Genomic DNA, 15,756 nt, shown 5'->3' on the forward strand with positions numbered 1-15,756 from the left:
AACTCCATTTTTCACATGGGAAAAACTGAGGCTCAGGGAAGTTAAATTAAGTTGCCAAGGGTCACAGAGATAGAAGGTAATGGAGCTGGGATTTAAACCAAATCATCTGATTTTCTTATATGATACTATCTTTTTATTCATTATTTCATTTATTCCTCACCACAAGCTGTAAGTGATAGGGGGGACGATGGGATTTTTTCCTGATTTTATAGCCTAGGGCTGGGCGTGTCCAATACACTAGCCACTAGTCACATGGGTTTATTCAAATTTAAATTAATTAAATTAAAATAAAAATTTAAAATAAGTTCCTTACAGTAGTTAATTCAAGCACTCAGTAGTCACCTGTGACTAGAGGTTACCATATTGGACAATGCAAAATAATAAATGTGTGCCATCACTGCAGAAGTTTAGTGACCAAAACTGGCCTAGTTTCATCCAATAGTTTTGAGGGTTCTCTGCTATGCACTGTGCTAGAAGGTACAATGATGAGAAGGGCATCATCATTTCCTTAAGAAGGTCACAAATCTTGGGGGTCATGACTGATTACATAACTTACTGGAGGTGCAGACAGGGACCACACCCCTATTCACATCCGTCTCCACCATGACATTGAACATTATGGTCTCTTAGTACAGATGGGAAAGTAGAATGAAGTCTCTCAAATATGGGTCTTTCTAGATATGCTTCTTGCACCAACATTCAGGCTTGTGGTTGTTCCCTGAGAAAATGTGTGTGGGAGACAGAAAAAAAGAAAGAGGAAAGAGTTTGTCTAGGGAGAATCACATTAAGGTGGTCAGATAGAGATTGCATGTGCCTGCTGTTGATAAAGAGCATTCTTATGTATCCAGTGAGCTCACGAAGACATAAACCCAGCTCTTTTTGTGGGTGCAGTCACTGATTTGGGCAAATATTCTTGAAGATAAATCAGAAGCATGCAACCTCCCCCAAAACAAACACTATGAAGCTAATACAGCTCTATGGTAAGAAAAGTAGAGAGGGTAAATTTAAACAACATAAATCCTTGTTCAAATTCCAGCTACATCTTTTCCTAGCTGTGCAACTTTAGGCAAGTTACTAAACGTCTATGTTTCAATGTCACCATGCATAAAGTGGAAATGATAGCAGTCCTGTGTCTTATGTTTCTTGTGAGAATCAAAATATAGGATTTATGTGAATTGTGCAGCACCCCACATGCCAGGAATATAAATGGTAGCTTTGGATAGCTAAAAACCATTTTGCCCATGTATATGAACAGATCTGATTTTTCTAGACCAGTAAGTGTTAAATTGGTTTGATGCTTATTGTTTGTTTGTTGTTTTTTGAGAGGAGTCTCGCTCTGTCGCCCAGGCTGGAGTGCAGTGATGCGATCTTGGCTCACTGAAAGCTCCACCTCCCGGTTCAAGCAATTCTCCTGCCTCTGCCTCCCAAGTATTATGTTTCTATTTGATAGAGACACTGTGGCACCGAGTTTGATGCAAATACAGTGAGTTGTATTCACTTGATTATTGTATTCACTTAGTTGTTTATCTAGTTGGATAATAACATTTTGACCATAGGGTGAGAAGTAACATAGCAAACTATGGTAAATTGACTTAGTTTAGAGGGGCTCAGCCATGAAAAAAATTTACTTAGCAAAGATATATTGAGCACTCTTTTGTTTTGTTTTGGTCTTTTGGGTTTGTTTGTTTGTTTGTTTTTGTTTTTGGAGACAAGGTCTGCTATGGTGCATAGGTTGGACTCAAACGATTCTCCTATCTCATCCTCCTGAGTAGCTGGAACTACAGACGTGTACCACTGTACCCAGATTGAGCACCCTTTTACATGACAGGCAAAGATGAATAAGATGTAGCCCCAACCTAGAAGAGTTGAAACCTAGTAAGAGAGAAGTGGCAAGGACTAGATAAGCAACACGCATGCCACAGGAGAGGCATAAAAGTCCTGTGGAGCTCAAAGGAAGTTAAATCTCAGTCTCATTTAGTCGCTGAGGTACAAAAAGTTTGCATAAAAGAGGTAAATTTCAAATTGGGTTATGACAGAGAACTAAACATTTGGCCAAAAGGAAAGAAAGCATTGCAAGAGGCAGCATATAAGCAAAGGTGTGGTCAATTGCAGTTTACATAAGGTGCAGGTGCAGGGAAGAATGGGGAATTAGGCTGAGCTGAGAGACTGAGAAAAGAATGGCGAGGTTTGAACACAAGCTTGAGGGGGTTGGACTTTATTTGATAAGGCAGTGGTAGATAGTACTTTAGGAAGATTAACTTTTGTCAGTGCAAAGCAAGGAGAAACTAAGGGCAAAAAGAGTCATTAAAGAAGCTTTTGCAGTTTTATAGCTAAGATGCAATGAGATATAATGACGAGTACAGTTGGAGTGGTGGAAAACGGGAGAGACAGAGGGGAAAGCATCTGAAAATATCGACACACCTTGACATCAGTTCTATAACAGGCATTGGTGGCCCTGTAGTTTTGAGTCTGGGTCGGTGGGAGAACTGTGGTGCCATTAACAGGATGGGGACGTCAGGAAGAAAAGTCCATCTGAGGGGAAAACCTGAGTTCAGATTAAGGCATGGGCCTGGTTCAGTTGTTGATATAACTCTCCATGTAGCCACCCAAGCCTGATGTCCTCACATGTATCCCACTTTCTGCCATTCCTTAAGTTACTATATTATTTTTTATTGCTGCATAGCAAATGACCCCAGCATAAACCAGTGGCTACTTATTGTCTTGCACATGTTTCGAGAGTGAGGAATCTATCATGATTTAGCAGAGTGGTTCTGGCTCGGGGTCTTCCACGAGATTGCAAACTGTCAGCTGGGGGTACAGTCATCTCAAGGCTCAACTGGAACTGAAGAATCCACTTTCCAGCCCACTCATGTTGCTGGCAGGCCTCAGCTCCCCACTGGCTGTTGGCTGAAGGCTGCCACGTGGGCCTCTCCCTAAGGCAGCTCACAGTGTGGCACCTGGTTTCCCCCAGAGCAAGTGATTCAAGAGAAAGAGCTCAAGATGGAAGGCATAGTATTTTGTAACCTAATCTTGGAAGGGACCTGTCATCATTTCTTCCACATGCTATTGGTCACTCTGACAAGCCCTGGTACAGTATAAGAGAAAATTACACAAGAACATGTGTATTAGTCAGGGTTCTCTAGTGGGACAGAACTAATAGGATAGATGTGTATGCGAAGGGGAGTTTATTGAGGAATATTGAGTCACACAATCACAAGGTGATGTCCCATAATAGGCCATCTGCAAACTGAGGAGCAAGAAAGCCAGTCAGAGCTCCAAAACCTTAAAAGTAGGGAAGCCGACAGTGCAGCCTTCAGTCTGTGACTGAAGGCCCGTGAGTCCCTGGCAAACCACTGGTATAAGTCCAGGAGTCCAAAAGCCAAAGAACTTGGAGTCTGATGTTTGAAGATGGTAAGCATTCAGCATGGGAGAAAGATAAACGCTGGAAGACTCAGCAAGTCTGGTCCTTCCAACTTCGTCAGCCTGCTTTATTCTAGCCAGGCTGACGGTTGATTAGATGGTGCCCACCCAGATTGAGGGAGGGTCTGCCTCTCCTAGTCCACTGACTCAAATGTTAATCTCCTTTGGCAACAGCCTCACAGACACACCCAGGAACAGTACTTTGCTTCCTTCAATCCTATCAAGTTGACACCCAATATTAACCATCACAGAATGAACATAAGGAAGCAGGCATTATTGGGGACCATCTGGAAAGCTGCTATCACAGCTACTAAGTCCTGCCAGTCAGCCTCCATATTTCTCAGATCTTGTCCTTTTCCCCGTCTCCCCTCCATTCCCCTAGTACAGTGTACTTAGCTCCTACTCAGTCTGTTGCAATTTCAGTCTAACTGATCATGGCATTTTAGCTTTTCTGCCTACAAGCTCGTCCTTCTTATCACTGCAAGAGTGAGCTCTTGAAACTGGAGATCTGCCTATCTCCAAACATACCTCCTGTGCCCCAGCTTGAAGCCCATTGCCCAGATGATAATTAAAGAAGATAATTAATGACAGACCAGGAGATAAGTCAAGCTCCTTAACATGGCTATGGCTCCCTCTGTGTCCCACTCCCTCCTTATGCTCCAGCCTGGTCCCCTGGCTTTACACTACTGTGCTGTTTCACCTGACCATGCTTTTACTACACTCTTCCTTCTGCCTGCCATACCCATCCTCATCTCTCTCCACCTTCACCTAGCAGGATGGCATTGTGATCCAGAGCACGGACTTGGGATTCTACCACTCGGTCACTGTAGGACTTGACCAGTTACTTAAACTCTATATGCCAGGCATCAGTCCAATTATTTACATGAATTTATTAACACATATATCCCTCCTACGACCTAAAGGTAGATGATTATCGTTATCATCATTATACAGATGAGAAAACTAAGACACAGAATTAAAAACGTTAAAGGTGTTTGTAATTATAATTATTCCTTGCTCAGGGCTAAGTTCAGATACTAAACCTCATCCTTCTAAACTTCCAAAACAAGTACCCTCCTGTGTAACTCTAATTTGGCTTTACCATATTGTTTGGAAGTGACTAGGTTTGTGTCTGCCTTTTAAACCATAGGCTTTTTGAGATCAGGGCCCATATCTCAGCATTTGTGTCTCTTCAATGCCCAGTAGAGCCTCAGTCAGTGCATGCTGGCTAAGCTTCACTGAAATTTTGCAGGGCCTGTTGAAGATTCAAGTGAAGCTGTAGGCAATTGCCAAATAAAGAAAGAAAAGAAAGGAGAGAAACTGAACACAAAAAGAGAAGAGGTATCGGAAATGACTGCTTTATATTAAGATGAAATTTAACATTTTCCTCAATAAGACTAAAACAGTGACTCTAAACCACTCACCTGAAAAACTAACCTGAAATAGCTATGAAGAGTCCCACCTAGTAGATGGAGTCGAATTGACATTCACTCTTAGTGTGAGTCCTTCCCTGCTATTTTCTCCAGACAAGCACAGTCATATAGATCTATGGATTCAGGCATAGTAACCAGAACAATCACGTCTACCAGGCTCATTCCCCAGAGTCTTATTTCTGTTCCTCTTTGGGAGCCATGATTGTCTCATTGTTGTAGGCAGACAGACTGATCTGTGGGACCAGGAAAATGGTCACATTTAAATACAAAATTAACTCACAGAGAAATTCTATGAAAGTAATAAGATTTTCTTTTGCTTTTTTTTTTTTTTTTTTTTTGAGACGGAATCTTGCTCTGTCACCCAGGCTGGAGTACAGTGGCACAATCTCGGCTCATTGCAACCTGTGCCTCCCGGGTACAAGCAATTCTCCTGCCTCAGCCTCCCGAGTAGCTGGGATTACAGGCGCATGCCACCACGCCCGGCTAATTTTGTATTTTTAGTAGAGACATGGTTTCATCATACTGGCCAGGCTGGTCTTGAACTCCTGACCTCATGATCCACCCATCTCGGCCTCCCAAAGTGCTGGGATTACATGAGTGAGCCACCGCTCCTGGCCTTCTTTTGTTTGTTTTTGTTTGTTTTTGTTTGGTTTTTTGGCAGAGTTGTCTTTATGAGAAAAACATCAAAATAGCATTTCAAATATCGTGAGCCTTGCAAAAATGTTTAAGAGTTCTTCACAAATGGTGGCTTGTGGCCCAAAAGGTCTATTCAAGCCATTCTCAGAAATAATATGGAAATTAAGGTAATTTAGCTTTGGTGATCTAATCTCTTACCAGGCTTGCATCTCAGACACACCTTGTATTTTGTTATATGTTAAGCCTGTGTAAAAAAAAATTCAGTCCCCCAAATTAGTTCTTCCAGGTGTTTCTAAAAAATCGTTTCCATATGACAGCAGCTCTTGTCAATATTCTGCTGAAAAATGAAACATTAAAAAAAGAAACTTAATACAGCTCTGACTTTGTCTAGGGACTCCTTCAGTTTCCTGTCTCCAGTGATATCATTTTAAACATTTGCTTTCTTCAAATGGCTTACGTGTGCTCTATAACTCTGTTTGTGATGTGTCTTGGCATGTTGCTGTGGAAATACTAAATCATTCCACATGCGTATGTGTTTGCCTCTCCATGTATATTCTGGAATTTACTTGAGACCTGTTATTGTGTCTCCTTCTCCTCTTCTTAATTCTCTCTTCCCTAGGACTGCCTCAAGACAGTGTTCAACAAACAAGTACTCAATCACTCTTGACTGATTGATTGGTTTTCTAATTAAAAAAAAAAATTACTTGGATGTTTTGACTAGTATGCACCATGCATAGAATGAAGTGCTTTACATGTGTTCCTTCTGGAGTCTTCACAACAGCCCTGTGAGTATTATCCCTACTTTCCAGTTATGGGAACTGAGGCTTAGGGAGAAAAGTCACCTTTCCCAAGATCACAGCCGATGTCTGTGTGGCAGACCTGAGAGTCAGAGCTAGGCTGTCTGACCCCAGGCTCATGTGCACTGCCTGTAGTAGCACTTATTTGCCATCCTTTTAACTAGCGACTTCTCTGAAGTCACTGCTTTGCAGATTTAGAAAGGAAAGGGTATCCTTTGGGCTGGTGAACTTAATGTCTCTGACAAAGGATGCTAGATATGATGCTCATTGTAAAGTCTACTGAATTCGTCCCTGATCTTCATTTCTAGAAGGTTCATGTTTCCATCCTTACAGGCTTTGATTGTGTCCCCACCTGAATCTCATCTTGAATTGTAGTTCCCATAATCCCCTTGTGTCATGGGAGGGACCCTGCTGGAGGTAATTGAATCATGGGGACAGTTACCCCCATGCTGCTCTTCTCATGATAGTGAGTAAGTTCTCATGAGATTGACGGTTTTATAAGGGGCTTTTCCCACTTTGGCTCGGCACTTCTCTTGCCTGCCGCCATGTAGGATATGCCTTTGCTCCTCCTTCACCTTCTGTCATGCTTGTGTGGCCTCCACAGCCATGTGGAACTGCGAGTCCATTAAACCTCTTTTTTTTTGTTTATGAATTACCCAGTCTCCAGTATTTCTTCACAGCAGTATGAAAATGGACTAATGCACATCCCCCTTAAAACAGTGCAGACGCCTCCTCGTTTCATGCAGGCGGGTTGGTGTATGCAGCAATGCATTAACTATTCCCACATCCTCTACCTACTTGCTGCTCAAAGCGCAGTCCTTGGACTAGGAATGTTAACATCACCTGAGATATTAGAAATTTAGACTCCCAGGTCCTGCCTCAGACTTATTGAATCAGAATCTACATTTTAACAATATCCCTAGGTGGTTTGTGTGCATGTTAAAGTTTGAGAAGCACCTCTCTACTTGTCAGTTGTCACACACAGTGAAACTTCTCTCTTCCACCACTACTGGCAAATTAGTAAGATGGGTCAGCAGATCCTGATTCAAGTGACTCTAAGCAATGTGTTTATAACAGTCCAGGGGGTAGTGTTGATTCTCTCCCATGAACACATAACCACTGCCACCAGATGTTCCAGTCTCCTGTCTCAACAGCAATTTTTCAAGTTAGTTGAAAATTCTCTACATGTGGAGTCATGTGTTCGAATTAAAATATAAAACCTTGTCTACGGGTAGGTTTTTAGTTCAATATGCTTCCCAGAGCATCTCCCTAATGTCCCCCTTTATGATATCCAAACTTTAGCCGCTCAGTTCATATGACATTTTAATCTAGCCTAGTGCCAAAACATAATAACTTTGTTAAAGGAGAGGTGAGTTTAGGATTACAGTCCCTTTTAAGATCTGTACTAAGAAATGTTTATACCACCAGTCTCCAGTGTATGCCAAATCGTGTTGTTGCTGTGGGCAGTACAGTAGAATGGCCTCATTATTTCTCTGTCTAGCCTCTTTAGAGCTATAAAGCCCAACCATGCTTTGTACTTGTAGTGGTTTGAATGCAGTGCTATTTTGAAAAGTAGAACTAATGATTATTCTGCAAGGGCTTAACATGTTTGCACCACAATTTAGACCCTGCTTCTTTTCAATAAATATATTTAAATTTATTGTATTTTCCCATGCTTGTATTCAAGTACTTGACAAGTAGTGTGGCAGGTAGAAAACAAGTCAGACATGAATAATTTTCTCAAGGAGAATATATTCTGGCTAGGAGAACAAGGCTGTACACAGGAAAAAATTTGTATAAATTAATCTGTAGAATTGACCAAATGGTGTTGTGTTCATGGACATGAGAGAATATGAGTTTGGTCTGCGAAGGCCTCATAGCAGAGGAAAGACTTGAAGAATGGAGAGGCAAAAAGTGAAGAAGAGGTTATTCCAGAAGGAAAATAATCTTTGCAAAGGGATATGTGCCAGTGAGCCTGGAACCTTCTTTACTACAGCCTTGCCTGGAGCTAACATTAATTGACTAACACATCCACAGTTCTGTGTTTCTTCAGCTAAAACTAACTAGATTCAAAGATGCATTTAAGCCAGGTGTGGTGGCTCATGCCCGTAATCCCAGCGCTTTGGGAGGCTGAGGTGGGAGGATCACTTGAGGCCAGGAGTTTGAGACCAGCCTGGCTGATATGGTGAAACTCCCTCTCTACTAAAAATACAAAACTTAGCTGGGCGTGATGGTGTGCACCTGTAATCCCAGCTACTTCGGAGGCTGAGGCAGGAGGATTGCCTAAGCCCAGGAGGTGGAGGTTGTAGTAGCTGAGATGATGACACCTCGCTCCAGCCTGGGCAACAGAGCTAGACTCTGTCTTAAAAAAAACAAAGAAAGATGCATTTAGTCAACACATTTTTCTAGAGCATAAATAATGTTTATAATTATAAAATATTACAATTATATATGATTATATATAATATATATTATATATCAATATTAATCTATATTAATAATATATTGGTTAATATATAATGATTCTTCTATATAATTTTACATTAATATAGTAATAAGGTAATTATGTTACTACATTGATTAACAATATATAATTATAAGATATAAATATATACGTATATGATCTAATTGTATATATAATAAATTACACAGTAATTTGTAATTCACATTTTTAGGCCTCTCCGTATGTCGTGGCTGAGTGCTTAACATGTGATATAACAACTTAATGGGGGTATTTTGGTCTCCATTTTGCTAATAAGAAAACAAACTTAGTTTAGGAACTTAACCACACAGTAAGTGTCATTGCCTGTATGTGAATTCAAAGTTTGAATGCAAAACCCACATTCTTAACATCATACCATACTGCCATACCATATATAGTATACATACTATATAGCATTTTGAATATTGTTTACTCAGGCACAATACAGCATTAAAATGTTAAGACAGGGATAATACCCCCTTGAAGCAATTTCTGATCTTTATGAGAAGAAAAAGCCTGATGTATAGAGTTGAAACTATTGAGCAACATTGTGTGGCAACACCCTCTTTCTCAAGTCCTGAGAGTACATTAAGAAAGCATGGAGGCAAGGTTAGTTTGGGTAAGCTTTCTCAGAATTAATAATTTGGAGAAGATTAGCAGATCTATTATTCTAGGCCAAAGTTCCAACTTAATTGTTTACATGCTTGTGTGGTTATATATTGTTCAAATATGACTTCCCAACATGGCCAGAATTGCAAGACACCAATTGAGAAAGATTTGGGTCATTTTAGAAATAGCAACCACTGAGTTTTTGACCTGATTTCCTGGGTGTGTGTTTAAATGCCTTTCACTCACTTATTTTTGGAGTTCATGGGAGGCAGTTTATGAAGACTGATTACAAGAATGAAGAGTCACATGCTCAAATCTGGGTTTGAGAGCTTGTCCTGCCACAAATGGTCATGAGAGTTAGCTGTTCCCTCAAACTCTAGGCCAGTGTGCTCAGTGCAACCCTGGCCAACACCTTGGGCATCGCCTCAGAACCTGTCAGAGATGCAGAATCTCAGGTCCCACCCTAGAGAGACTGAATCCGAATCCCTGGGGTAGGGCCAGCAATCTGCATTTTCATAAGCTCAGCAGGCTCAACGAACTCTGTGCTAGGCCTCACCTTCCTCATCTCTAAAAAGGAGGTCATATAGTATAGTACCTTCTTCACAGGAGCATTGTAAAGATTAAGTAAGATAATGCACATAAAATGCTTAGTGCAGCCGGGCGCGGTGGCTCAAGCCTGTAATCCCAGCACTTTGGGAGGCCGAGATGGGCGGATCACGAGGTCAGGAGATCGAGACCATCCTGGCTAATACGGTGAAACCCCCGTCTCTACTAAAAAATACAAAAAAAAAACTAGCCGGGCGAGGTGGCGGGTGCCTGTAGTCCCAGCTACTCGGGAGGCTGAGGCAGGAGAATGGCGTAAACCTGGGAGGCGGAGCTTGCAGTGAGCTGAGATCCGGCCACTGAGCTCCAGCCTGGGCGACAGAGCGAGACTCCGTCTCAAAAAAAAAAAAAAAAAAAAAATGCTTAGTGCAGTGTCTAACACAAGAGTGATTAATAAATATTACCTTCAATAGCTTCTTTTCTTTTTCTTTTCCTTTTTTTTTTTTTTTTTTTTTTTTTTTTGAGACAAGCTCTCTCTTTGTTACCCAGGCTGGAGTACAGGTGGCACAATCTCAGCTCACTGCAGGCTCCAGCTCCTGGACCCAAGTGATCCTCCCACCTTGGTCTCCCCGTAGCTGGGACTACAGATGTACGTCACGATGCCTGGCTTATTTATGTTTTTTTTTTATAGAGATAGGGTCTCACTATTTTGCCCAGGCTGGTCTCAAACTCCTGGGCTCAAATGATCCACCTGCCTTAGTCTCCCAAAGTGCTGGGATTACAGCATGAGTTACCACATCCAGCCATCTTCCACGGCTTTATCTTACTTTTTTAAATTTTTGATTAAGAAGGGATAAGAAACCACAACCCTAAGCATCTAAGTCTGTCTGCCTTAGGTTCCAGCAGAAATCAATTCTTACAGCGAGTGATTAAGACTCATCTGATGTCTGCCTTGTGTTACTAAGAAAACCTGAATTGTATAAACAGGTTTCTGTTGTGGTCTTTCTTGGGCTCCTGTTTGAAAACCAAGGAGGTCTGTGGCTGAGTTTTTACGGTCAGTCCAGAGGCTCCATGGAGCAGCTCTAATGGATGTGTGTGTCAGATTGCAAAAACACGCAGACTGGAGCATTTAAAGTCCTATTTAGAAAACCGTCTCCAGGTTTCAAATTTGAGAACATAAACACTTGCGAAGTGCAATGCTTCTTCCAGGGAGACATGGCACTGGCTCAGCTCTCCGTGAGGTACCCATTATATATCAGTGGCTGAGCAGAGTCCTTGTAAGGCCCAACTTGACCCAGTGTGCTCACTTTCAAACCATCTGAATCCATTCTAGCATCTCTGTAGCTTTTGCTTAGTTCTTTGTAAGAGTTTAAGAGTATAAGAGTTTAAGCATCTATCCCGCTTAGAACCTTCATGCTTTTCGCTTGGTCTTTACTCCTTGGACAGAAGTCAGCAAACTTTTCTGCAAAGATCCAGACAGTAGGCTTTGGAGGCCATAGGATCTCTGTCAAAACTATTCAACTCTGCAGTTGTAGATCAAAAGCAGCCATAGATGATATATAAATGAATGGGTGCGGCCGTGTCCCAATAAAACTTTACTTAAGGTGGCAGGCCAGATTTGGCCCACTGAGCCCTGACTTAGAATCTCAAAACATCTAACAAAAGGGACCCAGATGACTAGGCAGCAGAATAAATTGGTGTCCATGGGTAAAGTTCCAGCTTAGAAGTCGTTACTGGCCTGAACTTAGATATGCCTTAGGTCATGGAAAGTAAACAACGCTGATTGTCCCTTAAGACCAGCTGGACCAAGATCTATTCTGAAGCCGTTTTGCTTCCACCTGGTGGGAAAACATCTTCTCTTGGCTTAAAAACTTTTAATGAAGATATTGCCTCACAGTTTGAGAACAACCAAAGTGAGTTCCAAATCTGGAATAAGGAAGTCTTCCTCTAAATAATAAGGTAGAAAGGCAGATGATGCTCAGATATCAATGAGTAGGATGAAGACTCAGACATAAAGCACAAGAGTAGAGAGGGAGGCCTGTGTCTTCCTTTCTTGAAACTGCTCAGGATACATGAATCCTGGTGCTTAGAAATGACAAAACTGGCCCCTCTGCAAAGAAGTAACCCAGAGGTTGTGAATGTCATAGATTATTCTGTATCCATGTCCTAAGAATTCTGAAGAATGATAAGCATCTCTATATAAGACAGAAGCAGAAGAAACCAGTTGGCAAACATTCTAACCTGGGCTATTCTTTCATTTGCAGGGTTTTTGCAGTGCCAGGTGTGGATTGAGATTCAGCCTTGTAAGACTTACTCACTGAAAACAGGAATTTGCTTGGTTCCAAGGTAACCATTTGTTAACAGATGTCATTGGCTATCCAATAGTCATTCCAATTCCCTTTGTTTTTCCTTAGAGGAGAGCCCCTACTTCAAGATTTTCTTCATTATACACAACGAAACTGGGGTGTCTGTGTATAATTAAGAAAATATTGCTTGGTTTGATTCAATTATGATGATCTCATTATACATATCAATAATTGGTTTATAGATAAATATGTAACCTAGAGCTGCCCAAAGAAAAATAAAGTCTTCTTGAGATTTCTGGAAATCTCAATCCAGAGATTTAAGGAGATTTAAGGAAAGTAAACTTTCCCTTAAAAAGAGGCATAGGGTGAAATGTGTCAACCTGTGGACATTGTTGGCATAGAGGTTGCAACTCTGGTGGCCACCTTGCAACCCTGGGAAAGCCAAGCTATAGATGATGAGGCAGAATTAACCCTGAGCTGCCTTACCTTGAGGCTTCTTGTTATTGAGAGAGTAAAAATGTTCCTTATTGTGTCAACGAATGGGTTAGTTAGTTTCTGTTTCTTGTAACCAAATAGTTCAGCTGTGAAGTTCTGCTTCTACCAGTTCTCAAGTTTTCTGCTTTCACTATTCCCACCTTGTTTAACCACCTGGTAGAGGCCCGGGAATTGTACTTTGTTTGTTAGGGTTTGTCCATCAATAGTAGCTCCTGAGGTTGGGGTCTTACTGGATAGGACCTCACCAGGGAGCCCGGCTCTGTGAAGACTTGCTACTCACAGACTGAAATGATTTCAATTTGTTACTTTTGTTATTAGAAGGATTGGTGATAATCATGCTGCTTCTTTTTCATTCATCCAGTACAATTGTCCTTCTCTAACAAAGCTTGTAGGCTAGTGGATACAGTCAAGTAAACTACCACATACAATGTAATGATGGGCCATAGTGGGAACTGGGACTGTGGCAGTTCAGAGATTGGCTCTGTTTTGGGCCTACACAATAGTCTTGCATATCCCATTTCTTCCAAACTTGCAATGCCTCCTTCTCTGGAAATCCCAGACTCCCACTTTCTTGCCTCCACTGCAGCTAGGACATGAACATATAAGCCCCTTCCGGCCAGAAAGATGTATGAGAAAATCTTAGAAAAACTTCTGGGAAGGATTTTTCTTGAAGAGTAATAGCAACACAGAGAGTTATTTTACTTTTTTCTTAATCTTGGTTGTTTTGTCAGAGGGCATGATTTGGAGCTATAGCAACCATTTTGTGACCATGAGGCAAAAGCCAAGAGAACTGAAGAAAAGTTGAATCCAAGACTTGATATTGTTATATCACAGAACTAATTCTAGCTCTGTGTCTCTCCAGATTTCTTGTCATGTTTTAATATCATTTTATTTAGTATCTGTTACTTACAACTAATAGAATGCTAAGTGATACAAAGGATTTCTAACCTGAACTAAGAGAGTCAAAAAAGGCTTCCTGGAGGAGGTGACTCATGAACTGAAGCATAAAAGACAGTACACATTATGCGATAGAAGCAGAAATTATAAAGGGAGGGTGCCAAGACTTGGAGGAGAGAATATGGCAAATTTAAGAACTCAAAATAGATGACCATCACTGGAGCACAGAATATTGCATATGTACCAGCAAGAGACAAGGCCAAAGAAGGCCATGGGAGAAATGGGGTGGCGGGGGCAAATCATACATGTCTTTATAAGTCCTGTTAAGAAAATTTATCCATTTTCTTAAGAACATTAGGAATATTGTTAAAGGCTTTTTCATTCTCAAAGTCAGAAGTAATCATGCTTTTACACAACCAGATCGCATTTCTGATAGTTTACTGTTATTTCAGCCTATTAGAGATTACAGTTTGTCATTCAACTATCTGTTTCCTCCTGTACACTGGAAGATATTGGGGGTCAGACTATGTCTTATCTTATTTATTTTATTTTGAGACAGAGTCTCACTCTGTCACCCAGGCTTGAATGCAATGGCATGATCTTGGCTCACTGCAACCTCCGCCTCCCAGGTTCAAGCGATTCTCCTGCCTCAGCCTCATAAGTAGCTGGGATTACAGGCATGGCCACAACTCCTGGCTAATCCTGGCCTCAGGTGATCTACCCACTTCTGCATCCCAAAGTGCTTGGATTACAGGCATAAGCCACTGCTCCCAGACATCTTATCTCATTTAGATCAACCATCTCCAACATATCCTAATCAAGGTTTGTCGAATTGAATTATCCATCTCATTACAGTATATACAACTGGAACCATTTGAATGTGTTTTACCTTCATTGATCATTTTTAATACCACGTGAAGCCTGGAGAGGTAAAGAGAGGGGTCCAAGCTTCATGCAGCTTGTTAGTACAGAACCATAAGGATTAGAAATAGGTTTTAACTCTCTTGGTCCAAAAATACTTTCTGCTACATCATACAGTTTCATCCCACAGCAGGTATTTCCATCACTAAAATGTATGTACTTTTGTTCATTAGCAGTGAGGTGCCAATGAGATAAAAAAAAAAAAAAAAAGAAAAAAATTTCATGTAGACATTTCCAGAAGCTTCTGTCTATAGTGGTGGAAACATCCAGTCACATTTTCTTTTCTTGGGGAGAATCTGAGTGGCCCTTTGGAGTTAGCAGATGTAAGGCAAGTAAAGCCTCTTTGTCATGGAGAAAGACTAGCATTCCCCCATGTCTCCTGTTCTGCAAAGCTCCTAAAATACTTATGAGATAGGAGAAAAATTTCTGTAGGAACTGTATTAGGGCAACTACCTACGTGCCATGGCAGATAAATCTCAGTATCTCAGTGGCTCAAGTCAATTGTTCTATTTCTCACTCACATAAAAATTAATGTTCAGGGGGACAGCATCAGAGATCCAAGCTCTATCTTGGATCCACCATGTCCTGTGGCTTTTGCCAGATCCTCTGAGTCTCATAGACTCAGAGAAAAGAACTTTCACCATGGACATCACTTCTGCCCACATTACCTTGAGTAGGACTGTCACGGAGACATTTTGCATGTGAGGATGGGAAAGGTAGTCCACCCTGGGTACAGAAAGTTGGCAAAATGGTTTTGGTAGACAAGTAGTCATCTCTGACTTAAGGATCAGTGGGAATCTTGGGGAAAAAGTTGTGATACCCCTTACCGTCTGAGGTTCTGCTTTATATCATATTTCTGATAGACTAGGATGGATCAGATGAGGCCAGAAAGCACAGGAGAAATTTCACCATAACTTGCTTGTTGATTCACCTCAAAGCCAGGATTATGTTTTCCATGGAGGGGAAGGTTAGTTCTGAACATGATATGTGGCTGCGAGTTAGAAATCCCTCCTTATGCAGACATTGTCTTGGAGTAAGAATGGGTGAGTGCCCATATATTAAAAGAGCTGTGTATTAAAGAATTATATATATATTATTGGGAGCCTATACCCCAATATGAAGTGACCCATCCTTCATTCAATCCTTCAACAAAGCCTGAGTACCTACCATGTGCCCAGAACATTCTAGGTGCTGGGGATACTGTTGTTGCCTACTCC

This window comes from Rhinopithecus roxellana, chromosome 1 (assembly GCF_007565055.1).
Source record: "Rhinopithecus roxellana isolate Shanxi Qingling chromosome 1, ASM756505v1, whole genome shotgun sequence".
NCBI classification, from domain to species: domain Eukaryota; kingdom Metazoa; phylum Chordata; class Mammalia; order Primates; family Cercopithecidae; genus Rhinopithecus; species Rhinopithecus roxellana.